The sequence below is a fragment of the Bombina bombina genome, chromosome 1, assembly GCF_027579735.1.
Source record: "Bombina bombina isolate aBomBom1 chromosome 1, aBomBom1.pri, whole genome shotgun sequence".
Taxonomy (NCBI): domain Eukaryota; kingdom Metazoa; phylum Chordata; class Amphibia; order Anura; family Bombinatoridae; genus Bombina; species Bombina bombina.
The window spans coordinates 833,822,194-833,848,249 of NC_069499.1; the positions used below are offsets into that span (position 1 = coordinate 833,822,194).

General features: G+C 37.4%; 1 long non-coding RNA gene across 1 annotated transcript in view; it reads left to right on the plus strand.

Annotated features, from left to right (window-relative positions):
* LOC128646039 (uncharacterized) overlaps positions 1–26,056 on the plus strand; it is a 198,468-nt gene that overhangs the window by 69,573 nt on the left and 102,839 nt on the right. Inside the window, exon 2 of the long non-coding RNA XR_008400174.1 lies at positions 12,410–12,535. This is a non-coding gene — a long non-coding RNA (uncharacterized LOC128646039). The remainder of the gene's footprint in view (positions 1–12,409; positions 12,536–26,056) is intronic.

A 26,056-nucleotide genomic window follows, 5' to 3' on the forward strand; every position in this document is an offset into this window, starting at 1 on the left:
TTTTCTGATTTTTCATCAGGGTAAGGCAGTGTTCCTTCCTGTTATTCATTATTTTGTTCAGGCTTTGGTTCTTATCAAACCTGTCATTAAGCCAATTTCTCCTCCTTGGAGTTTTAATTTGGTTCTAAAGGCTTTACCGGCTCTTCTATTTGAGCATAGGTTTTCTCTAGACATTATTTACTTTCATGGAAAGTATTGTTCTTTTTAGACCTCTTCAGCTAGAACAATTTTTAATTATCTGTTCTTTCTTGTGAGTCTCCTTTTTCTGATGTTTTCATCAGGATAAGGTGGTTTTTGCTATCCTCATTTCAATTTTTACCTAAAGTTGTGATTTCTATCAACATTAGGGAGGAATTATTGTCTTTTACTAAGACTTCTTTGGTAAGATTCTTACATTCTTTGGATATGGTAAGAGTTTTGAAATCTTATGTTGAAGCTATTCAGATTTCAGATAGTCTTCTAGTCTATTTGTTATCTTTTCTGGTGTTAGGAAGGTCAAAAGGCTTCTGCCATTTATTTGGCATCTTGCTTAAACTTTTGATTCATCATGCTTATTTGGAGTCGGGTGGATTCCCGCCTCGGAGGATTATGGCTCATTCTACTAGGTAAGTTTCTACTTCCTGGGCTTTTTAAGAATGAAGCTTCTGTTGATCAGATTTGCAAAGCAATGACTTGGTCTTCTTTGAATACTTTTTTTATGTTCTACCATTTTGATGTTTTCTCTTCTTTAGAAGCAGTTTTGGTAGAATGGTACTTCAGGCAGCTGTTTCAGTTTGATTCTTCTGCTTATATTTTCAGTTTTTTTCATTATAAAAATTGAAACTTTTTTGATTTGGGTAGTGGATTAATTTTTCTGCGGAATTGGCTGTCTTTATTTTATCCCTCCCTCTCTAGTGACTCTTGCGTGGAAGTTCCATATCTTGGGTATTTATTATGCCATACGTCACTAGCTCATGGACTCTTGCTAATTACATGAAAGAAAACATAATTTATGTAAGAACTTACCTGATAAATTTATTTCTTTCAAGAGTCCATGAGGCCCACCCTTTTTTGTGGTGGTTATGATTTTTTGTATAAAGCACAATTATTCCAATTCCTTATTTTTTTTATGCTTTCGCTCCTTTTTTATCACCCCACTTCTTGGCTATTCGTTAAACTGAATTGTGGGTGTGGTGAGGGGTGTATTTATAGGCATTTTAAGGTTTGGGAAACTTTGCCCCTCCTGGTAGGAATGTATATCCCATACGTCACTAGCTCATGGACTCTTGCTAATATGAAAGAAATGAATTTATCAGGTAAGTTCTTACATAAATTATGTTTTTCTGTGCTCAGAGGGCTATGCTGTTTGCATTTTTTCCCATTCCTGAAACTGCCATATAAGGAAATTGATAATTTTGCTTTATATGTTGTTTTTTCTCTTACATTTGCAAGATGTCTCAATCTGATCCTGTCTCAGAAACCACTGTTGGATCCCTGCTGCCTGATAAGTTCTACCAAAGCTAAGTGTATCTGTTGTAAGTTAGCATAGATTATATCTCAGCTGTATATGTAATAGTTGTCATGATAAGCTTTTACATGCAGAGAATGTATCCATCAGTACTAGTACAATGCCTGTTGTTCCTTATACATCTAATGTAAAGATTTTATGGCTGATGCGATTCAGAAGGCTTTGTCTGCTATTCCGCCTTCTAGTAAACGTAAAAGGTCTTTTAAAACTTCACATAAAGTTGATGAAATTTCAAATGACCGAATATCATATGGTTATAAAAATATAAATAAAAAATTCAAGCCAATGTGGCTGAATATAAATGTGTTAAGAGAAATTAGGAAAAAACGTAGGGCATTTAAATTATTCAAAGAAAATAGTACAGACTCAAAATTCCATATTTATAAGGAATGTAACAAAGCATTCAAAAAAGCAATCAAATTAACCAAAATTGAAAATGAAAAATTAATTGCAAAAGATTCTAAATCTAACCCTAAAAGGTTCTTTAAGTACAAAATCTAAGAAAGACAATAGAGGTACATTAAAATGCGGGGAGGGTAGCATGATTAACAGTGACAGGGAGAAGGCTGAGATACTAAACCAGTTTTTTTCTTCAGTATACACAAGAGAGGAACCATTGGATGATACTTTGGAACAAAATAGAACATGCCAACCAATACCATTAATTTGTTTATGTATAGAGGATATCAGGAACAAATTGGATAATATTAAGGTAAATAAAACTCCAGGCCCAGATGGAATACACCCAAGGGTGTTAAGGGAACTTAGCACTGTTATAGACAAACCTCTACTCTTAATTTTTCAAGACTCATTATCCTCAGGCATGGTACCCAAGGATTGGCGTAAAGCTGATGTGGTGCCACTCTTCAAAAAGGGAAGTAGGGATGATCCAGGAAGCTATAGACCAGTTAGTCTGACATCAATAGTGGGGAAGATATTTGAAGGGATTATAAGGGATTATATTGATGAGCATATTCGTGTAAACAAGATTATGAGTTCTAATCAACATGGTTTTAGGAGAAATAGATCATGTCAAACTAATCTTATTAGATTCTATGAGGAAGTGAGTAAAAATATAGATAAAGGGGAATCAGTTGATGTGATTTACTTAGATTTTGCAAAGGCGTTTGATACAGTGCCACATGAGAGATTAATGCACAAAATTAGGGGACTGGGAATAGCTGAAAATGTTAGTTTGTGGATAAATAACTGGATAAAAGATAGGGAGCAACGAGTAGTAGTAAATGGATCATACTCAGATTGGACAAAGGTAATCAGTGGAGTACCCCAGGGATCAGTAGTGAAAAAGGGTGTGTGTACAAGCGCTAAGGTAATCCCCAAAGCTGTATCCAAACAGAGATCCTAACCAACCTCCAAAAAATATGCACAAGTAGTAAGAAGTGAATACAGCGCCAACAAGAGGCCAAGGGATAAATATACTCACAGAGAGATAAAAGAAGATTATTTAATGACCCATGTTAAAAAGCATCAGTAATAAAAGACTATATATAAAAAATGTAAAAAGCACATATAAATGAAATTACAAATACAGGAATATCTTACAGAAGCGGCTCAAAGGGCCAAAGCTGATAATTACAATAAAAACAGAGGTAATAACAGGTGATCAGTGTGAGTGGTACACCAGAATAAGAGTGTATACTGATAAAACAGAATTAGCCTAAGTGCAACTGTAGCAAGTGCATCAAGCAAAAAACTAATAAACAATAATACAAACAATAGTGTTCAAAATTAGTGTTACAAAAATAGTGTTCCAAAAAATAGAAAAATGCACTGCAGTGCAAAAAAAGGGGGGTAGCAAAATAATTGTATAGATACAATCAAGTAGTGAGTGAGTGCAAATGGATATAAAAATGCTAGCTACTTAATCCAGTGAGGTTAAGATATAATTAAATAAAATACACAATATGCAATAACATAAAAAATATAATACACAGTATGCAATAACATAAAAAATAAAAAATAAAATATAAAATATAATCCAAAAAAGTGTTCAAAAAGTTGATCAACAAATGTTAGTGAAGAACAAAAATAAGTCAATCAAAACTAAAAAATGCAAAAAAAGGGTGATGAAAAGCAAGGTGAAAGTGAGGAAATTGATTCCTTCCAATGTTAGTTACTTTAACAGATCCAAATTCCTGAGTGTGGTTGCTGAAGTAGCTGATTGGATCCTAGCACCTGTCAGCTGCTCCTATGGTATCCTAAAAAGTGTCCCTGTAAAAAAAAAGAAATTCACAACATAGTGTATCCAATATGAGAATGAAGTAAAGATTAAAAGACTAGTCTTGAGAAAGGCCCTTTTTTGAGGGCAGAAACGCGTTGACATATTGGTAAGCATTACTTTAATCTTTACTTCATTCTCATATTGGATACACTATGTTGTGAATTTCTTTTTTTTTACAGGGACACTTTTTAGGATACCATAGGAGCAGCTGACAGGTGCTAGGATCCAATCAGCTACTTCAGCAACCACACTCAGGAATTTGGATCTGTTAAAGTAACTAACATTGGAAGGAATCAATTTCCTCACTTTCACCTTGCTTTTCATCACCCTTTTTTTGCATTTTTTAGTTTTGATTGACTTATTTTTGTTCTTCACTAACATTTGTTGATCAACTTTTTGAACACTTTTTTGGATTATATTTTATATTTTATTTTTTATTTTTTATGTTATTGCATGCTGTGTATTATATTTTTTATGTTATTGCATATTGTGTATTTTATTTAATTATATCTTAACCTCACTGGATTAAGTAGCTAGCATTTTTATATCCATTTGCACTCACTCACTACTTGATTGTATCTATACAATTATTTTGCTACCCCCCTTTTTTTGCACTGCAGTGCATTTTTCTATTTTTTGGAACACTATTTTTGTAATACTAATTTTGAACACTATTGTTTGTATTATTGTTTATTAGTTTTTTGCTTGATGCACTTGCTACAGTTGCACTTAGGCTAATTCTGTTTTATCAGTATACACTCTTATTCTGGTGTACCACTCACACTGATCACCTGTTATTACCTCTGTTTTTATTGTAATTATCAGCTTTGGCCCTTTGAGCCGCTTCTGTAAGATATTCCTGTATTTGTAATTTTATTTATATGTGCTTTTTACATTTTTTATATATAGTCTTTTATTACTGATGCTTTTTAACATGGTTCATTAAATAATCTTCTTTTATCTCTCTGTGAGTATATTTATCCCTTGGCCTCTTGTTGGCGCTGTATTCACTTCTTACTACTTACCCCAGGGATCAGTGCTAGGCCCTATTCTTTTTAATATTTTTATAAATGACTTGGAGCAAGGATTAAATAGCGACATCTCTATTTTTGCAGATGATACTAAATTAAGTAAAGTCATTAGGTCAGAGCAGGATGAACTTTCGTTACAAAGGGACCTGCAAAAATTAGAAGTATGGGCAGGTAAATGGAAAATGAGATTTAGTATGGGAAAATGCAAGGTTCTACATTGGAAGTAAAAATAAGCAGGCAACATGTTATTTAAATGGGACAAGACTTAGCCAAACACAGGAGGAAAGGGATTTGGGGGTAGTAATAGAGAACAAGCTAAAGATGGGTGCACAATGCAGGGCAGCAGCTTCAAAGGCTAATAAGATACTAGCATGTATTTAAAGAGGCATTGACTCAAGGGAGGAAAGCATAATTCTGTCACTATATAAAGCCCTGGTAAGACCTCACCTTGAGTATAGAGTGCAGTTCTGGGGACCAATCGCAAAAAAAGATATGGCAGAACTAGAAAAGTCCAGAGAAGGGTCACAAAGCTAATAAGGGGATTGGAGAATTTAACCTATGAGGAGAGGCTAGCCAAACTAGGTCTGTTTTCTTTAGAAAAAAGGCGCTTAAGAGGTGACATGATTACTTTATATAAATATATTCAAGGCCCATATACAGAGATAGCAGAAGCTCTGTTTATTCCAAGAAAATTGTTTGTGACCAGAGGTCACAATTTAAGGTTGGAGGAAAGGAGATTTAATCTCCTGCAACGGAAACGTTTTTTCACTGTAAGAGCAATAAAAGTGTGGAACTTATTATCAAATGAGGTAGTGAATGCCAATACCCTAGATACATTTAAAAATTATTTGGATACATTTCTGTCTATAAACACAATTCATGGATATGATTGCTAGTATTAAATGGGTCACCTTTTAGTGGGATTATTTAAGTTTAACTGGAGGTTTTTGTATATATTTTAGATTTGTATAGGTTGAACTGGATGGACTTCGGTCTTTATTCAACCTCATCTACTATGTTACTATGTTAACTATGTTATATATACTGAATTATCCTCCTCTGATGAGGATCGATCTGATTCAGAAGATCCTACCTCAGATATTGACACTGACAAATCTACTTATCTCTTTAAAATGGAGTATATTCTTTCCTTTTTAAAAGAGGTGTTGATTACTCTGGATATTGAGGAAACTAGCCCTCTTGATACTAACACTAGTAAACGTTTAAATTCTGTTTATAAACCTCCTGTGGTTACTCCAGAGGTTTTGCCAGTTCCTGAAGTTATTTCTGATATGATTTCAAAATAATGGAATAGGCCTGGTACTTCTTTTATTCCTTCCTCTATGTTTAAAAAGTTGTATCCTTTGCCAGCAGTGAGAATGGAGTTTTGGGAAAAAATCCCCAATATGGATTGGGCTATTTCTACTCTTGCTTAACGTACTACTATTCCTATGGAAGATAGTACTTCTTTTAAGGACCCTTTAGATAGGAAACTTGAATCTTATCTAAGGAAAGCTTATATTCTGGCTATCTTCTCAGACCTGCCATTTCTATGGCTGATGTTGCAGCTGCATCAACTTTTTGGTTGTAAAGCGTGGCGCAACAGGAAACAGATCCTGATTTGTTTAGCATTGCTCGTTTGCTTCAACATGCTAATCATTTTATCTGTGATGCTATTTTTGATATCATCAAAATTGATGTTAAATATATGTCTTTAACTATTTTAGCTAGAAGAGCTTTGTGGCTCACATATTGGAATGCTGACATGGTATCGAAGTCTAGATTACTATCTCTTTCTTTCCAAGGTAACAATTTATTTGGTTCTCAGTTGGATTCAATTATTTCAAATGTCACTGGGGGGAAGGGATTTTTTTACCTCAGGATAAAAGATCTAAGGGTAAATCTAAAGCTTCTAATCGTTTTCATTCTTATCGACAGAATAAGGAACAGAAAACCAATCCTTCCCCCAAAGAATCTGGTTCCAATTGGAAACCTTCTTCAAGTTGGAATAAATCTAAGCCTTTTAAGAAACCAAAGCCAGCCCCCAAGTCTGAATGATAATGCGGCACTCATTCCAGCTCAGCTGGTGGGGGGCAGTTTAAATTTTTTCCAAAACTTTTGGGCAGATTCTGTCCAAAATTATTGGATTCAGAGTATTGTCTCTCACGGGTATCAAATAGGATTCAGAGTAAGACCTCCTGTGAGAAGATTTTTTTCTCTCACGCCTTCCAGCAAATCCAGTGAAGGCTCAGGCTTTTCTGAAGTGTGTTTCAGATCTAGAGCTTTCAGGGGTAATCATACCAGTTCTTTCAGGTACAGGGTCTGGGGTTTTATTCAAATCTATTCATTGTCCCAAAGAAAGAAAATTCATTCAAGCCAGTTCTGGATCTGAAAATTTTGAATCGTTTTGTAAGAGTGCCAACTTTCAAAATGGTGACTATAAGGACTATTCTGCCTTTTGTTCAGCAAGGTCATTATATGTCCACGGTAGACTTACAGGATGCATATCTTCATATTCTGATTCATCCAGATCACTATCGGTTTCTGAGATTCTCTTTTCTAGACAAGCATTACCAATTTGTTGCTCTTCCATTTGGCCTAGCTACAGCTTCAGTAATTTTTTCAAAGGTTCTCAGTGCCCTACTCTCTGTAATCAGAGAACAGGGTATTGCAGCGTTTCCTTATTTGGACGATATCTTGGTACTAGCTCAGTCTTTACATTCTGCCGAATCTCACACGAATCAACTAGTGTTGTTTCTTCAAAGACATGGTTAGAGGATAAATTTACCAAAATGTTCCTTGATTCCTCAGACAAGGGTCACCTTTTTAGGTTTCCAGATAGATTCAGTGTCTATGACTCTGTCTCTAACAGACAAGAGACGAATAAAATTGGTTTCAGTTTGTCGGAACCTTCAGTCTCAATCATTCCCTTCAGTGGCTATGTGCATGGAAGTTTTAGGTCTCATGACAGCAGCATCGGACCCTATTCCCTTTGCTCGTTTTCATATGAGACCTCTCCAGCTTTGGATGCTGAAACAATGGTGCAGGGATTATACAAAGATATCACAGTTAATATCCTTAAATCCCAATGTTCGACTCTCTCTGACTTGGTGGTTAGACCACCATCGTATATTTCAACGGGCCTCTTTTTTTGTTCGTCCAACCTGGACTGTAATCAAAACAGTCTTTCAGGTTTGGGAGATGTCTGGGGATCTCTGACAGCACAAAGGGTTTTGAAACCTCAAGAGGCGAGGTTACCAATCAATAGTTTAGAACTATTTTCAGGGATCTTCAGGTTTGGCCTCTGTTAAAGAGAGAACCATTCATTTGTTTTCAGACAGACAATATCACAACTGTGGCATATGTCAATCATCAGGATGGGACTCACAGTCCCCTAGCTATGAAAGAAGTATCTCGGATACTTCCTTGGGCGGAATCCAGCTCTTGTCTAATTTCTGTGGTACATATCCCAGGTGTAGACAATTGGGAAGCGGATTATCTCAGCCATCAGACTTCACATCCGGGGGAGTGGTCTCTCCATCCAGATGTTTTTTCAGATTGTTCAGGTATTCCAGAAATAGATCTGATGGCTTCCCATCTAAACAAGAAACTTCCCAGGTACTTGTCCAGGTCCAGGGATCCTCAGGCGGAGTCGGTGGATGAGTTAGCAGTTCCTTGGTTTTACCAACCTGCTTATATCTTCCTGCCTCTAGTTCTTCTTCCAAGAGTGATCTCCAAGATCATCATGGAACAATTGTTTGTGTTTCTGGTAGCACCAGCATGGCCTCACAGGTTCTGGTATGCGGATCTTGTCCGGATGTCCAGTTGCCAACCTTGGCCACTTCCTTTAAGACCAGACCTTCTGTCTCATGGACCGTTTTTCCATCAGGTCACACTTAATAAATTTAAAATGGATATTGTCAGAAAACACATGTTACACAACATAAGAAAATAGGAGACATTAATTTCAAGAGTATAGCATTATGAGCATTGCTGGTTTGCGACACAATTATATACGAATAAGAGGTGACTCTCCAAGATATGTGATAAATTGAATTATGAAATAAGAGTGCATGGTAATACCTTCAATATAGGTATGAAATGTGTTCATTAAACATATTTACCAAGGCTTTCTCACTGTCTGTTGCCCAAACTCTCTAATTTTTTTTTAACTAAACATATAAACTAAACAAAATAAGTCCCAAATAGGTTCGGAAGTACACGAGCAGCTGTCTTAATAGGACAAAATATATAATATGAATTATATGTGTAGATGGACAAGTTACTCAGCACAGCAAAATAGACCTGGTTGCAATTTTAATTCAGTTCCCTGTAAGTGGGTGGGTTTTAGATAATGATTCGCTGAAATAATGTACCTGTCAAGGTGTGTCTGAGAGAAATAATAGTAGGGTAGGTCATCTTGTTAACTGTTAAAATATACTGCTAGGCAAACTTCTTCCAATAAATATTAGTCTAGTAGCTGACTGAACAACTGAGTCAGCCAAGACAAAACAAAACAGAGGAGACGAGCTAAGTGAGCAACTACCATATTGAGAAATGTTTGCATTTTCGCAATGGATCCCTAAAGCGTATTGATGATGTATGAGGCTAATTAAAAGTAAGACATATGTGGCTATAAGTCAAAGCAGGATGTTATATGGGGATAAGTTTTAAATAGCGATTTGCAGATATTTTGTTTTGCACAGAGATACGTCCGGTAAAAGTATTATTCACAAGGGTCATATTGTTAATTGATAGAATACTATACTAAGCAGAGTGCTACTAGTAAGCAATACCCCATTGCCTGACAAAACAAATAAACGAGCAAAGGCAAAGCAGGGTAAACCCATGGTACTTATTTGCATACCAGTCCACCAAGAAAAAACATATTTGAAATAAAGGTTACTTTAAATAACAATACATATATGACTACAAACACAGAACAAAATCCTGAGTGCGGGGATGTATTAGACAGCAGCTTCGCTGAGATATTATAGTCTCCAAAGATATGGCTGGTAAAAACAATCTTAAGAGTGGTCAACTAGTCAGCTGTTAAAGTAAATGTAAATTGTGATGATAAAGTGCCCGATGATAAAATTTGATTAAAAACGGGGGCACTTTAATTCATCAAAATTTACATTTCACTTGTGTTGTGAAAATACTTACCTTTTCATCCTTACAGCCGCTCGGTCATCCTCCAATCACGGCTCCCCCCCCCCCGGGGAATCCGTGTCTGATTCAAGGCTGTGATTGGAGGAAGCCTGATTCCTCATTTTAGACCCAGGAAGAGGCTTGCAACGGGCGGAGGATGCGATGCAGCTGTCAAGATTAAAAGGTAAATATTTTCACAACACAAGTGAAATGTAAATTTTGATGAATTAAAGTGCCCCGGTTTTTAATAAAATTTTTAAAAAACGGGCACTTTATCATCACAATTTACATTCACTTTAAAATATAATACCTGCTGAAATACAAAGTTCCATGATTATTTACAAAAGCAATGTGGTCTCTAACATTAATGAGCAGAAATAAGAAAAAGAAAAAAACATTAAATATCATATGTTCAAAGATTAGTAAAATTAGGTATTGTTTTAGGTATTATGTAAGGCAGTTCACAGCTACGAGCTGAAATGCACTGCATGCGGAGAGAGATACTGAATAGACATTGGGAACCTTAGGTCTGTCAAATGTCATATAGGAGTTCTCAAGTTAAAGGATTATTAGGTTGTGCGGTAAACCGGTTGCTAAAAAGAAAACATCTGGTATCAGGCGTTGACCCTATTCCAGCAGTCCTCTGGAACAGGAGGAATGAAAAGAAAAAAAAAAAGTGACAGTTTAGTCCATGCCTCTTCTTTCTTTATCTAGTCCATCAAGAACAGTTAAGTGGGACATATAACAATAACAATGTAAAACAACAACCATCGTTCAAAATGGGTATGATCACCTTATCCTGCACAATTCCGAGTCCATTTTTAGGCTTGCTGGTGCCTTGCTGAACAAAATTTCACATGTATGGTAACAAGTTTTCCCAGTATCAAGAAAAGGCTTGGATACCCCCAGTAGTCAAGACCAGCCATGAGAGAGAGTCCCTGCCTAACTTTGTGTGAGTTGGTTTGGCTGTGAAATTTATCCAAAAATAATTCAATTGGTAGCTCGGTGGTTGCACCTGTAAGAAATGTAGGTTTATATAAAGTATTTGGATACTCTCCTCACACAATCAGGGACGCCATCTTTGGGAGTATTCTATGAATGACTGCAGCTTTTTTAAATGATTTCGTCAAGTGATCCATAACTGCCTTTTGGATATCGGGGGTAATAAGTAGCTCTGTGTCGGAAACAATAAATGGCCCCGTTGTTTTAAAAAGCTCAGTGGCATCAACCTCTCTCTACCCTTCTTCCTCCTGTCTCAGGAGTATCTGTGTCATAGCCGCATTAGCAGTCACGCGGTGCAATATTTCTGGCAGTTGATGGCGCTTAAGAAATAAAGATGGAGACTTAGGAGCCTGCGTCTCAGTCAGCAGACGCTGCATGGTTGTTTTCAATCTAGTGAGCGCAAGGAGCAGTATTATTTTCAGGGCAGAAAGTATATCCTGCATCTGGTTATCTTTTGTTAGGATAGCGGTGTTCATTAGAGCAGTATTGGCAGGTCCATGCATAGCGTAGTATTTTTTTGACCACCTCAGAACGCCTCACACACTTCAACTTTTTACCGACTTCACGGGGGCCAAGTGATGCAATTCTGGATCCCTTTAGTTTCTGAACAGCTGTACTGTTAAGGATTATACGGATGGCTGTAGGTTAGACCACATAGAATAAATAAAAGGAGAGTCTATATTCAGAGCCTCACAGATTTGTGGCCATCTTGGTTTGCCGCCCACCAGAAGTTAAAAAAATAAATATATATTTATATATATATATATATATATATATATATATATATTTTTTTTTATTTAAAGTCCTTTTATTAATACTAATACAGATACCCAAATCCAGAGATTCCAAAATACAGACTTTTCCATTTATTTATTTTTTAAAGTCAGAATTTTGCTTTGTTCTCTTAGTATCCTTAGTTGAAAGATAAACCTAGGAGGCTCATATGCAAATTTGTTAGCCCTTGAAGGCCGCCTCTTATCTGAATGCATTTTGAAAACAAAAATCACAACTAGAGGGTGTTAGTTCATGTGTGCCAAATAGATAACACTGTGCTGACATCCGTGGAGTTACCTTGGATTAAGCACTGATTGGCTAAAATGCAAGTCTGTGAGAAGAACTGAAATAAGGGGGGCAGTCTGCAGAGGCTTAGATACATGGCAATCACAGAGGTAAAAACTATATTAATATAACTGTGTTGGTTATGCAAAACTAAGGAATGGGTAGTAAAGGGATTATCTATCTTTTTTAAACAATTAAAAATGCTGGCGTAGTCTGTCCCTTCTAAGATCAAAAAACTCTCCAAATTATTTGGCATTATCCAATTCCACTAGAGCTAAAGGACAGTCATGTACTTGCTATCTTGTTACAGAAATACTATACACCCAACAGTACTGAATATGGTTCTGTTATGAGTTTGAAGAAATTAATTTTTAATCTGTGTTTGAGTAAAATAATTTGATCTCTTGCTTTCCATAGCAACTGACGTTCTGGAAACTAGAAGCAGCCTGACCGTATCTTGCATGATTCTGACACGATCTGAGCAATCACTTTTGTTGAAGGAGACATCATGCATAGAAGAAAACCATTTCATATGCCAGACAGGTGAGAGTAATGTGTGAAACAAATCTAAGAATCATACTTGAATAGACATGGAAGCCAGAATTAAACTTTTTATTTTTCAGAAAGAGCTTACAATTTAAAAAAATATCCAATTTTGTTATCAAATAAACCTCTTAGTATCCTCTGTTGAATATTAGTTTATTTTCCCAAAACCATACTGAGGGTAGGCTAAAAAGTGTGCCTGTGCATTGTATAGCAGCCGTGTGTTGCAATATAAAGGTTTAGATATAGCAGGTATCACTGATTGATGGCAGGAAACAAACAGTTCTTCCTTCACTTTTGTTGCATAAGGGGGTTCACAAAGTTTTATATTAATTTGTTTTAATTAAACTTGCTTTTTTAATTTATTCCTGTTTTTCCATTCTTTTTTCCATTATGGTGTGGGTGATAAAGGGGAGATTATTTTCACTTGTGTAGGTCTCATTAAACCTTGTAAATTTATCGGAAAAAAATCAGGTAACTTATTTCCCTGTTTAAGTGTTTCTCTTTGTTCAAGTTACGAGTTTCAGATCATGTAGTTAAAGGGACACTAAACCCAATTTTTTTCTTTCATGATTCAGATAGAGTATGAGATTTTAAGCACCTTTCTAATTTACTCCTATTATCAATTTTTCTTTTTTCTCATGCTATCTTGATTTGAAAAAGCAGAACTGTAAGCTTTAGAGCCAGCCCATTTTTGTTCAGCACCTGGGTAGCACTTGCTGATTTGTGGCTAAATGTAGCAAACCAATCAGCAAGTGCTACCCAAGTGCTGAACTAAAAATGGGCCGGCTCCTAACCTTTCATTATTGCTTTTTCAAATCAAGATAACATGAGAACAAAGAAAATTGATAATAGGAGTAAATTAGAAAGTTTCTTCAAATTGCATGCTGTATCATGAAAGAAAAACATTTGGGGTTAGTATCCCTTTAAGAGTAATAAAGAGGTTAGAGTAACCAAAAGCTAAATTTTAAACCTTTTATAAGATTAAAGAAGCTGCTTCAGGATCTATACCTCTATGCCAAGTGTGAGCACAATATACAGGAGGAACAAATTGAAACACTCATGATATTCAAACATTTTAAAGGGAAATTAATATGACTGAATAGTTTGTTCATGGTTGTAGCAGTGGGGATAGAGTTGATTTAAAGGGGCATACTGAGAAAGAAACTGAGTCACAGAAGGGGAAGCAGAAGTAAGCAGAATAGACAGGCCAGTTCTGAGCTGGTGTACCCCAATAGATTATCCAGTTTGAGTTAAGATGTTGGGGATATTGATTAAAGTATGACAATGTTAATGACCGCAGCACTTTTCCATTTTCTGTCCGTTTGGGACCAAGGCTATTTTTACATTTTTGCGGTGTTTGTGTTTAGCAGTAATTTTCCTCTTACTCATTTACTGTACCCACACATATTATATACCTTTTTTCTCACCATTAAATGGACTTTCTAAAGATACCATTATTTTCATCATATCTTATAATTTACTATAGAAAACATTATAAAATATGAGGAAAAAATGGAAAAAAACACACTTTTTCTAACTTTGACCCCCAAAATTTGTTACACATCTACAACCACCAAAAAACACCCATGCTAAATAGTTTCTAAATTTTGTCCTGAGTTTAGAAATACCCAATGTTTACATGTTCTTTGCTTTTTTTGCAAGTTATAGGGCCATAAATACAAGTAGCACTTTGCTATTTCCAAACCACTTTTTTTCAAAATTAGCGCTAGTTACATTGGAACACTAATATCTTTCAGGAATCCCTGAATATCCATTGACATGTATATATTTTTTTTTCGAAGACATCCCAAAGTATTGATCTAGGCCCATTTTGATATATTTCATGCCACCATTTCACCGCCAAATGTGATCAAATAAAAAAAATTGTTCACTTTTTCACAAATTTTTTCACAAACTTTAGGTTTCTCACTGAAATTATTTACAAACAACTTATGCAATTATAGCATAAATGGTTGTAAATGCTTCTCTGTGATCCCCTTTGTTCAGAAATAGCAGACATATATGGCTTTGGCTTTGCTTTTTGGTAATTAGAAGGCTGCTAAATGCCACTGCGCACAATACGTGTATTATGCCCAGCAGTGAAGGGGTTAATTAGGGAGCATGTAGGGAGCTTCTAGGGTTAATTTTAGCTTTAGTGTAGTGTAGTAGACAACCCCAAGTATTGATCTAGGCCCATTTTGGTATATTTCATGCCACCATTTCACCGCCAAATGCGATCAAATTAAAAAAAACGTTAATTTTTTCACAATTTTAGGTTTCTCACTGAAATTATTTACAAACAGCTTGTGCAATTATGGCACAAGTGATTGTAAATGCTTCTCTGGGATGCCCTTTGTTCAGAAATAGCAGACATATATGACTTTGGCGTTGCTTTTTGGTAATTAGAAAGTCGCTAAATGCTGCTGCGCATCACACGTGTATTATGGCTAGCAGTGAAGGGGTTAATTAGGTAGTTTGTAGGGAGCTTGCAGGGTTAGTTTTAGCTTTAGTGTAGAGATCAGCCTCCCACCTGACACATCCCACCCCCTGATCCCTCCCAAACGGCTCCCTTCCCTCCCCCACCCCACAATTCTCCCCGCCATCTTAAGTACTGGCAGAAAGTCTGCCAGTACTAAAATAAAAGTTGTTTTTTTTTTTTTTTTATAAAAAAGAGCATATTTACATATGCTGTGTTTAGGATCCCCCCTTAGCCCCCAACCTCCCTGATCCCCCCCAAAACAGCTCTCTAAGCCTCCCCCTCTGCCTTATTGGGGGCCATCTTGGGTACTGGCAGCTGTCTGCCACTACCCAGTTTGCACAAACAAATGTTTATTTTTTTTTATTTTTTTCTGTAGTGTAGCTTCCCCCCCCACGGACCAACCCCCACCACCTAAATGACACCTAAGGGTTTTTTTTTTTTTTACATTATAGGTCCCACTTTTATTTTGTTTTGGGACACTTTTTCTGTAGTGTAGCGGTTCCCACCCGCTCCCTCCCCGTGCACACGCCCGCCCCCGCCCCCTCGTGCACGTGCGTGCGCCCGCACGCTCCCCCGGACTTCCCCGCCCCCCTCCACATGACCAGGGCCATTGATGGCCGGCTCCCACCCACCAACGATACCGGCCATCGATGTCCGGTGCAGAGAGGGCCACAGAGTGGCTCTCTCTGCATCGGATGGCCGTAAAAGGTTATTGCAGGATGCCTCCATATCGAGGCATCACTGCAATAACTGGGAAGCAGATGGAAGCGAGCAGGATCGCTTCCAGCTGCTTTCCACACCGAGGACGTGCAGGGTACGTCCTCAGGCGTTTAACTGCCTTTTTTCTGAGGACGTACCCTGCACGTCCTCGGTCATTAAGGGTTTAAAGAGGACTGTTCTGCCTAACAATCTAGTGAAAAGTTATCCTGTCATGGAAGAGGGGCATACAAGTCGACCTAAGACAGATAATGGCCGTATGAGACTAAATTATAAGGAAGATAGGGTAATTTTTTTCCTCAGGATCCCTTAAATTTAACTCTTTACTGTCTTTTAGGGGCTCATATTGGGCATATTGTAGAAAGTATTGATACATTTTTGGAGGGATCTGGACCTGATTGAGCATACATGGTGCATATTGGTACTAATGACAGAGTTAGAAGGAACAACTTCCAAGGCAGTATTTTTTACCAGTGCCATTTGCTAACCCAGTATAGCAGTTTAGCATTGTTTATAGCAATGTTATACATAGAGTTTGAAAGACACATGCACGCTCCTGAGATCCTATCAGTTTACCTAGATTTACTCTTAACAAAGGATATCAAGAGAACAAAGCAAATTTGATACTAAACGTAAATTGGAAAGTTGTTTTTGAAATCACATGCTCTATCTGAATGATGAATGTTTAATTTTGACTTGACTATCCCTTTAATACTGGAAAATGTAATGCAATGGGGCAAAAGAGAAGTGGACGAAACTGAGTTAAACATATTTATAGATAACAAGCTAAAAAGGAGAGTGCAATGCAAGGAATTGGCTTCTAAGGAAAATAATATAGTAACATGTATTAAAAGAGGCATAGATGAAAGGGAAGAAAGCATGACTCTCTTGTTGTATAAATACCTTGTAAAAGTTTTTAACTTGAGAATGGAATGCGGTTCTAGGGACCAATTTTATAAAAGGACATTTCAGATTTTGAAAAAATTCAGAGAAGGGCCACAAAACTAATAAGGATCATTTAAACTACTAGGAGCGGTTAGCCAAATTTGTGTCTTGTTAATGATTACATTACACCAAGATGTTTAAGGCTGATATACAGAGTTGGTGGAAGTGCTCTTCATTCCAAGGCAAATGTTTGTGACAAGCCGTCACAATATAAGGGTAGAGAAAAGGAGATTTCATCTCAAGCAACATAAACATTTTTTTTTCACTATAAGAGCAATCAAATTGTGGAACTCCTTGCAGAAGGAGGCAGTGAATGCCAATACCTTAGATAAATGTAAACATGGCTTAGATAAAAAAAAAAAAAGAGAATTCAGGAATGAGACTGATTGTGTTAAATGGGTCAGGTTTCTAATTGTGTTAATATAAGTTAATTGTCGACTTCTTTATTGTAAATCAGTTAGGATCTGTATAGGTTAAACTCGAAGGACATTTGTCTTCTTCATCCTTATCTCCAATGTTACTGTTTTACTACTTGAACATCATGTTTGGATGTGCCCCATCAAAATAGATATTTTTAATTAAACAGTTCTAACTATACAGTTTAGTTTACCATGTATTTTTATCATAGAGTGGTTGAATGCTGCGGCACTCTAATGCTCCCTCTACATGTTGCTTATATAACATTGTTGCATACACGGCTGCCACAGTGCTCAAGACATGTACATACTCCTGAGCCTACCACAGTATGCTCTCATGAAAAGGAGCTAGGTTTCAATGTAGGATACCAAGAGAAAATGTGTGCTGTATTAAGTTTAATCTTGACTCTCTCATCCCTTTAACCCCTTCACCCAACACTAAAAAAATAAAGGGACAGGGAGGAATGGGGAGCTATGTTACAGAAAAATGGTAGGCTCTTCCTAATTAATGATCCAGAGGGGGGAATGTGGGGGGGACCACTACACTACAGAATAACATTTAAAAAAAAAAAAAAAGGGTTTAATAGGTACTGGCAGAGAGCTGCCAGTACCTAAGATGGCGGACAATAGTTAGAGGGGGAGGGTTAGAGAGCTGTTTGGGAGGGATCAGGTGAGGTTGGATGATACCCCTTATCCCACACTGCAGCAAATAAAAAAAATATATATTTATATTTGCAGACTGTCTGCCAGTACCTAAGATGATGGGGACCAGTGGGGGGTGAGGGAGGTAAGAGAGCCATTTGGGAGGAATCTAGTAGGGATCAGGGGGTGTGAGGTGTCCGGTGAGAGGGCAATCTCTATACTAAAGCTAAAAGTAACCTTTTAAGATACCTGATTAACCTCTTCACTTCTGGTAATAATAGAAGTGTGGTGCACAGCCACCAAAAGCAATGGCAAAGCTATGTATTTCTGCTATTTCTGAACAAAGCGGATCCCAGTGAAGGTTTCACAATAATTTGTGTCATGATTGCACAAGTGGTATGTAAATAATTTCAGTGAGAAACCCAAAGTTTGTAAAAATGTTAACTATTTTTTTATGTTTATAATCCATTTGGCGGTGAAAGGGTGGCATGAAATATATCAAAATGGGCCTAGATCAATACCTTGGATTGTCTACTTAAAAAAATAAAAATATAATATATAAAGTTTATTAAAAAAAAAAAAAAGACAACAAAAAACAAACAATGCTCTTTTTCTTCTCTGAAAGTCCCGGTAGGGAAGGGGTAAAATCCAAGTAAATTTGTATGACAAACAACTAGAGCACTACTACTTAGATTCATATGCTTTATGTAAGATATGTTTTCTCAGTGATGGTGTCTTACCACTGCATAGCTGCTTTTATTTATATTTAACAATTGGCAGTGACATAGTTTATTGTAATCTCATTACATAATAATTAAATGGACATAAAAGATTAAGATTAATAGCAGCTTTTTCTTAACAGTGTGAAAGCGTGGCAACATAGCCTTTTTTTCTAATGTTAAACTTGGTACCATACCATGTCCAGGTGCTGGGCACTGTTATTAGGAATTTTCAAGCACTGAATGCTAGATACAGTATTGCAGAATCTTTGAAAATCTGAAAAAATATGATTTTGATTTACATGGTTCATAACTTCTACAAATATATTAATATATTCACACAAAATGTTTAAACAGATTCTTCTACCACAATGATAAATCCCTTTCTCGTGTAAATTGTGCTAGTCTGTCTTGTCTGGAACATAGAATAGGATAGCAAATTTCCTAAGGTGGGAACTCCTACAAGAAACAACACAAGACATTTTCCCAAATACATTTCTCATATGTGAGGATTGTATTCACTACAATATCAATATATATTTTTTTTATTAAAAATCACGCCGCGCCGCTCCAGCCGTTGCTAGGGGCGCGGCGTCTTCTTCCATGCTCATTGCCTAGGGCTGTGTCAGCTCTGGAGGCGTTCAGCACTGACATCGCCGCACGCTTCCTGATGCCGGTCTCACGCTGTGGCGTAAATCCTACACTATTAAAATCTGCATTAATGACTTCACAGTACAGTCCAGCCCCGAAATACCAGGCAATGCCTCTCTGAATCGGAGAAACAGCAAAACCCCAGACGTACGTTTCGGCCTATTGTGGGCCTCGTCAGTGAGGTGCAGCCATATCCCTCTAGGCACACTGAGCAACGGGTCCACGTCTGGATTCCCGCCTCACACATAGGGAGACTTCCCTAAGTGTCATAATTTGCATAAATAAAAAGAGAGAAGCGCTCAACCTGAGAACGAACAATAGCATAATAGCTTGTTCTATGGCTAGTTTCCACCCAAGAAGCAGCCTCTTTTTGCTCAACATGTGCCTTTCACAGAGAAGAACTTTCCTGAAGCATATCAGTCTGATCCTGACTTCACAGTACAGTCCAGCCCCGAAATACCAGGCAATCCCTCTATGAACGAGAGAAACGGCAAAACCCCAGACGTACGTTTTGGCCTATTGTGGGCCTCCTCAGTGAGGTGCAGCCATATCCCTCTAGGCACACAGCCATATCCTTCTAGGCACACTGAGCAACGGGTCCACGTCTGGATTCCCGCATCACACATAGGGAGACTATTAAAATCTGTTCAGTACGATCTATCACTGCCCAAGTATAGGTGATACTTTGTGTGCTCCTGTGTGTAACCCTTTAATTGCTGGACTGCTTTACTGTTGCCAAATCCTGCCTGCCTGACCATTCTAGTGGTGTGCCCTTGGACTGCTTTACTGTTGCCGAATCCTGCCTTCCTGACCATTCTAATGGTGTGCCCTTGGACTGCTTTACTGTTGCCGAATCCTGTCTGCCTGACCATTCTACTGGTTTGCCTAAGACCGCTCTACCATTGTCACTGGGGACTGTCCTGCCTGTGGTGAGTGCCGCCTACCACATCTTTCTCTCCTCTGTGATAGTCCCTATCTTTCCAGCTCAACGCCGGGATAACAAGACTACTGGCCGAGCATTACACTAAGTTCCTGTTTTATCATAAGGTGCTTATATTATGGGGTTGATTCCAATCATGTTTATCAGCTGTTTTTCAGCTACCGATATGCTTTGAAATAATCATAATGCAATTGTCATATCCCTTTAAGGGTTTACCTGGGTCTTTGTGATATCATCATGACACCTATTTAGTGCTCCCTCTAGCTTTCCAAAAGTACTTGCTTATTAGTCAAGCTGTGTACCTCCCGAATTGTATCCAATGTGAGTACATTTCCCAGATCTGTTCATGAGATTCTGTCCTACTCCTTTTAGATTGCTTTGACTCTTCAGGATTGTGAACTCTGCAAGCTATTTTTTGTACCTTGTTTGGAGTTTTATACATCTCAAGACATCCAGTCATCTCACACTGCACTATTTTGTTGCTCTAAAAGTTTTCCATGCAGTTTTTAGACTGGCCACATCACTAGGATCCTTTCACATGCTTAACAGCCAGATCTGCAAGTGATTCTGTGCAAGCTTTACTAAGGATCTACTTTTACTTCCAAGCACATTATAGTGATTTCATTACATGCAAGAGCAGTTATTATTAACTCTAATACTTCCTCCTTTTGCTCCACAACACGCCAGCAGCTGTTAAAGGTAAGGTGTGGTGGGGGGGGGGAATAATTGTATTAGAGCTAAAAAAAAACTATTCCAAAACTGTCACAGTGAGTTGCATACATAAAATAAATATCCTGTTCATTGTCACTACTATTAATACTTAGAATTGTAACTTTATTTTGCCTAGACATACCTGCAAGTGGGTTCACACAAGCACTCGTTACACAGCACTGCAGTTTCCTGTAATTGGAACAGCAATCAATAATACCATTTATGTATTTGAAAATGATTTGATTGGATATAGGAAAAGTCAACTATATGATGCATGGACAGCTTCAACTTTAGTGATCACATTCCATCCGACCACAAGTTATCAACTAAATATTGACAACGAAAAAGACACATTGAATTTAACAGCCAATGGCATGTAATTTAATTCTCAACATCCAAAAATTAACAGTTAACACAAATCCAATAAACAATAGAGTTATCTGTTTGTGCCTGCATGGATAAAAAAAAACAAGGTAACAATTTGCATTCTAACTTTAGCTTTTTTTGATGGCAATCAAATCTTGACAAATATCAAACAATACATACAGAAAGAGAAGTGCACTGTCAGGAACGAACCAGCTCAATAACTTGTTAGTTTTTTTTTTCTATGGCAATTTACTACATGAGTGCAGCTTCTTTTAGACCAACAATCCTTTTCATAGAGAAGAACTTTCCTGAAGTATATCAGTATGATCCTGCCTAACAAGGCAAAGGGCAACCAGATGTGAACTCCTTTCCCAGTGTGCTTAGAGGAATATGGCTGTCACTTACTGACGAGGCCCAATGAAGGTCGAAATGATTATCTGGGGTTGCCGTGTTCCTTGTTCAGTCAGGAGTTCCTGACTGAACAAGGACCCATATCGTCTGTCCAGACCTTCCATTCACCCCTCAGATTCGCTTTCAACATGTAAATGGTATTTTTGAAAGGGTACAATATTTGCCTCTGGGTCGGAAGATCTTAAGATTTTAAAAAAAGTCTCCATTTTCCAATAAAGCGCACTAAATATACATTAACACCAAACAGAGTATCAGATTGTTCATGCAATAAACTTTTCAACTCAACTCGCCATGTTTTTTGAAGGAGGAATGCTGCCTATGACCCCAAGAACACCATGGAGGTGGAAACATTATGCTTTAGGGGTGTTTTCCTGCTAAGGGGACAGGGCAACTTCACCGTATCAGAGGGACGATGGACTTGGCCATGTACTGTCAAATCTTAGGTGAGAACCTCCTTCCCTCAGCCAGGGCATTGAAAATGGGTTGTTGATGAGTATTCCAGCATGACAATGACCCAAAACACATGGCCAAGGCAACAAAGGAGTGGCTCAAGAAGAAACACATTAAGGTCCTGGAGTGGCCTAGCCAGTCTCCAGATCTTAATCCCATAGAAAATCTGTGGAGGGAGCTAAAGGTTCGAGTTGCCAAACGTCAGCCTCGAAACCTTAATAACTTGGAGAGGATCTGCAAAGAGGAGTGGGACAAAATCCCCTCCTGAGATGTGTGCAAACCTGGTGGCCAACTACAAGAAATGTCTGACCTCTGTGTTTGCCAACAAGGGTTTTGCCACCAAGTACTAAGTCATGTTTTGCAAAGGGGTCAAATACTTATTTCACTCTTTAAAATGCAAATCAATTTATAACTTTTTTGAAATCAGTTTTTCTGGATTTGTTGTTGTTGTTCAAATTAACTGTTCAAATTAAACCTACCATTAAAATTATAGACTGATCATTTCTTTGTCAGTGGGCAAACGTACAAAATCAGCAGGGGATCAAATAATTTTTTCCCTCACTATACCTGTATATAAATTCCTGTAGATATATAGGTATAGATATATATTTTCTTTCCTATAATAATTAAAGGACATAGAGACATAACATGTGGGATATAATTCCCACCACTAGGAGGTGTCCAAGAACCCTCACAAGAGCTTAAATTCCTTCCCACCTCTCCTTAGTTTTTGTTCTTGGCCTCCTAGGAGAAGGACGAGAATAGAGGTGTTCCAGCTACTTGCTTATGGATTGATGTTTGGGAGCTCAGATCAATGTGAAACCCTTTATCCCTGGGATGTATCATTCACAAAGAATCTAGATCGCAATCTGAATGATACAGAGACATAGGAATACCCCGTTATGTGAGCAGTATCTCCATAGGGATTTCAGCCGTAAGTACCCTCAGGTGTCGCAAGGACATGTCCCTTAGCCCCCCTGTGGAATAACTGTATTTACTCATGTAAGTTGTGCTTGTCTGTCTTATCCGGAACATAGAATAAGATAGCAAATTTCCTAAGGTGGGAACGCCTACAAGAAACAAAACAACACATTTTGCCAAAATACATTCCTCAAAAGTGAGGCTTGTATTCACTATGAGATCAATACTTTTTTTTTTAAATAAAAATCACTATTTGTACAAGCATTGGATGGGCTCGCTACTGGATACTGCTGCAGTTTGGTGACTGGTAAGCTGGTGGAGGGCTTCAACTTCAGGTAAGCCACTTACCAAAGCACAGGCACAGCCCACAGACTGTTAGAAGGTACTCTGACACAAGTACATCATAGCAAGGTGATTTAGCCTGCTCTCGCACTGACACACTTTTTTGCCCAAAACATGAATATATCTGTCCTATATTACTCAGGAGGGCATTCTTAGACCACTGACACTTTTTTTGGACTCTTTGGCAGCCTTTTTAACATTTAATTAAAAAAAATAGGGATATGGCCCTTTAAGAAAACCACTGAATTAGCGATTCTCTGAATAAGCATCAGGTTAGCCTATACAGCATTTAGGGGATTTTTTTGGAGCATGTATGTTTAAATGCACTAAAACTTTTGTTAAAGCTTTTTTTTTTTTTTACTGTTTTTAGCCTCTGAGAAAAAATGTATTCTTACTTGATAAGTTCCTTCCTTTCTTTCTTGGTGGTGAGAGTCCACAGACTCACCCTTTTTTCCTTGTTGGTGGCTTTTCTATTGCTTTACCACAGGGCTTGCCAAAAAAAACAGGAGCCTGGGAGCCACTGGCTCCTAGAATTTTACTCCTGACTCCTAAACTTTTGAGTTATTCACCATAGATCTATATAGAGATACTACTGTTTGGCTCCTAAAAGTATGTCTGGCTACTAAATATTCTTACTGATTTGTTGACTCCTGCTTTACCCTACTATCCCTTTTTTCTTCTTCCTATTTTTGGCTATATGTAATCCTGGGAGGGTCAGGGAAGTAGGAGGGATATTAAAGCTCTGGTGTAGGGTGTCTTTGCCTCCTCTTGGTGGCCAGGTAAGGAATCGTGGACTCTCACCATAAAGAAAGAAAGAAATTTATCAGGTAAGAATAAAAAAATTTTTTTTGAAGTTTGCAGCATTTTGAAAACCTAGGCTACAGATTTTTGCTTTTTTTGTTCTCTCAGGGGCGGATGTCCTATATATTAGCCTCAAAGAAGTTTCCATGAGCTTAGCCTGCTGCATGGAATCGAATGACATGCAATTTGGTGTATGCTTTTTGTTCAAACCCCTATATCTTATGATGGTTTGGCATGTTTGTTGTAGGCCCTTAGGAACTTCTTGTCCAAGAACCGTAATAGCTGCATGTGTTGATTCAGCCTAGGGTTCCCTGTTTGCATAGTTAGACATGAGTGGCCAATGCCAATAATGTTAGTGTTTGTAATGTTGGCAGGCTGAGTATATGCATGATTCCTTTATATAGGTGGTTAGAGTCCATTAACTTGTTACTGATGAGATGCACATTCCTACCAGGAGGTGGCAAAGTTTCCCAAACCTCCAAAAGCCTATAAATACCCAGCCGACCTCACTCATTCTTCAGTTTAAAAATGTTGCCTCCTTAGGAGGTGGTGAAGCATTTTGAAGCCCAGTTCCTCTCTAAGTACAGCGTTTGTCTGAGGGATGTGAAGGGAGTATTGCCTAATGATACCATGTTTTCACCTATGGGAAATCTATCCATAAGGCTCTCTGTAAATTTTGTTGCAGGGATTAATCTGCTTGCCTCCCTTTACAGTTTGACATACTCCTCTACATTATCTCTGCTGATATGTTTTAGTACTGGTTTGGCTATCTGCTATATGTAGATGGGTGTATTATGGTAAGTATTATCTTTTTTTTTCTTTAAGACACTCTCAGCTATAGAAGGCACTTTATTTTTAAAGTTATAAATGTGTATATAAATATATATTTGCCATGAGACAGGTTGTTTATTTCTCCTTAAGCCTCATGAAAACCGCATATGTTTATTGTAACAATATTAAATGCTTACCTTTAGGCCATTTTTTACCTCTGCATTCACAGAGGTTCTTTTTTTCAAATATTGTGCGCAAATGCACATGATGATGCTATTTACGTTATTATGACGCGCCATATTTTTGTTGCTAACATATTTGTGCCTTTTTTTTTCAGCTTAGAAACCCACTTCCACATCACTCTGTGCTCTCATAATTTTTAGAGAGCTGTATGCAACACTTCTTTTTACATCTTCAAGATGTTTGTTTTAACGTTATTTATTTTCATAGCATTGTTTCCCATTTCGTCTTAAAAAAACTGCTGTATTAAGGAGCATGTGATATTTTGCAACTAATTGTATTTTTTGTAAATTTTTTGCTATGTCGTCTAAAACTGAACCTGCCGCAGACATTATCATAGGAACGGAGCTGCATGAACATATTTCTACCAAAGCTAAGTGTGTTTGTTGTAAAAAAGCTGATTTGAAAATGTATTACATGCTGACAATATTTCTACAAAGGCATCCACTATGTTTCCATCTTAGTCCAAAGCAAAAGGCATTCCTGCAGAAATAAAAGATTGTATTGCTGCAGTCATAGAAAAGGCTTTGACTGCTATTCCGCCTTCAAATAAACGTAAAAAAGACTTTACAAAGTTTTCTTAAGTCTAGTGAATCTTGTACTGACCGATTGCATAATGATGTATCTTCTACATCAGAGACAGAAATTGACAAATCTTCTTTTTTTTAATTTAAAATGTAACATATTCACTCTCTTTTAAAGGAAGTAGTATTTACTTTGGGGATTGAGTAGCCTAAACCTCCTGATGATAAATCTTGTAATCGTTTAAATTCTGTATTTAAGACTACTGTTATTACACCTGAAGTTTTTCCTATTCCAGATGCTATCTTTAATGTGATTGCTAAAGAATGGTCTAAACCTGGTACTTCTTTTAACCCTTCTTCTAGGTTTAAAAAATTGTATCCTTTGCTAATTTGGAACTTTGGGAAACAGTCCCTAAGGTTGATAGGGCTATTTCCACTCTAGCTAAATGTACTACCATTCCTATGGAAGACA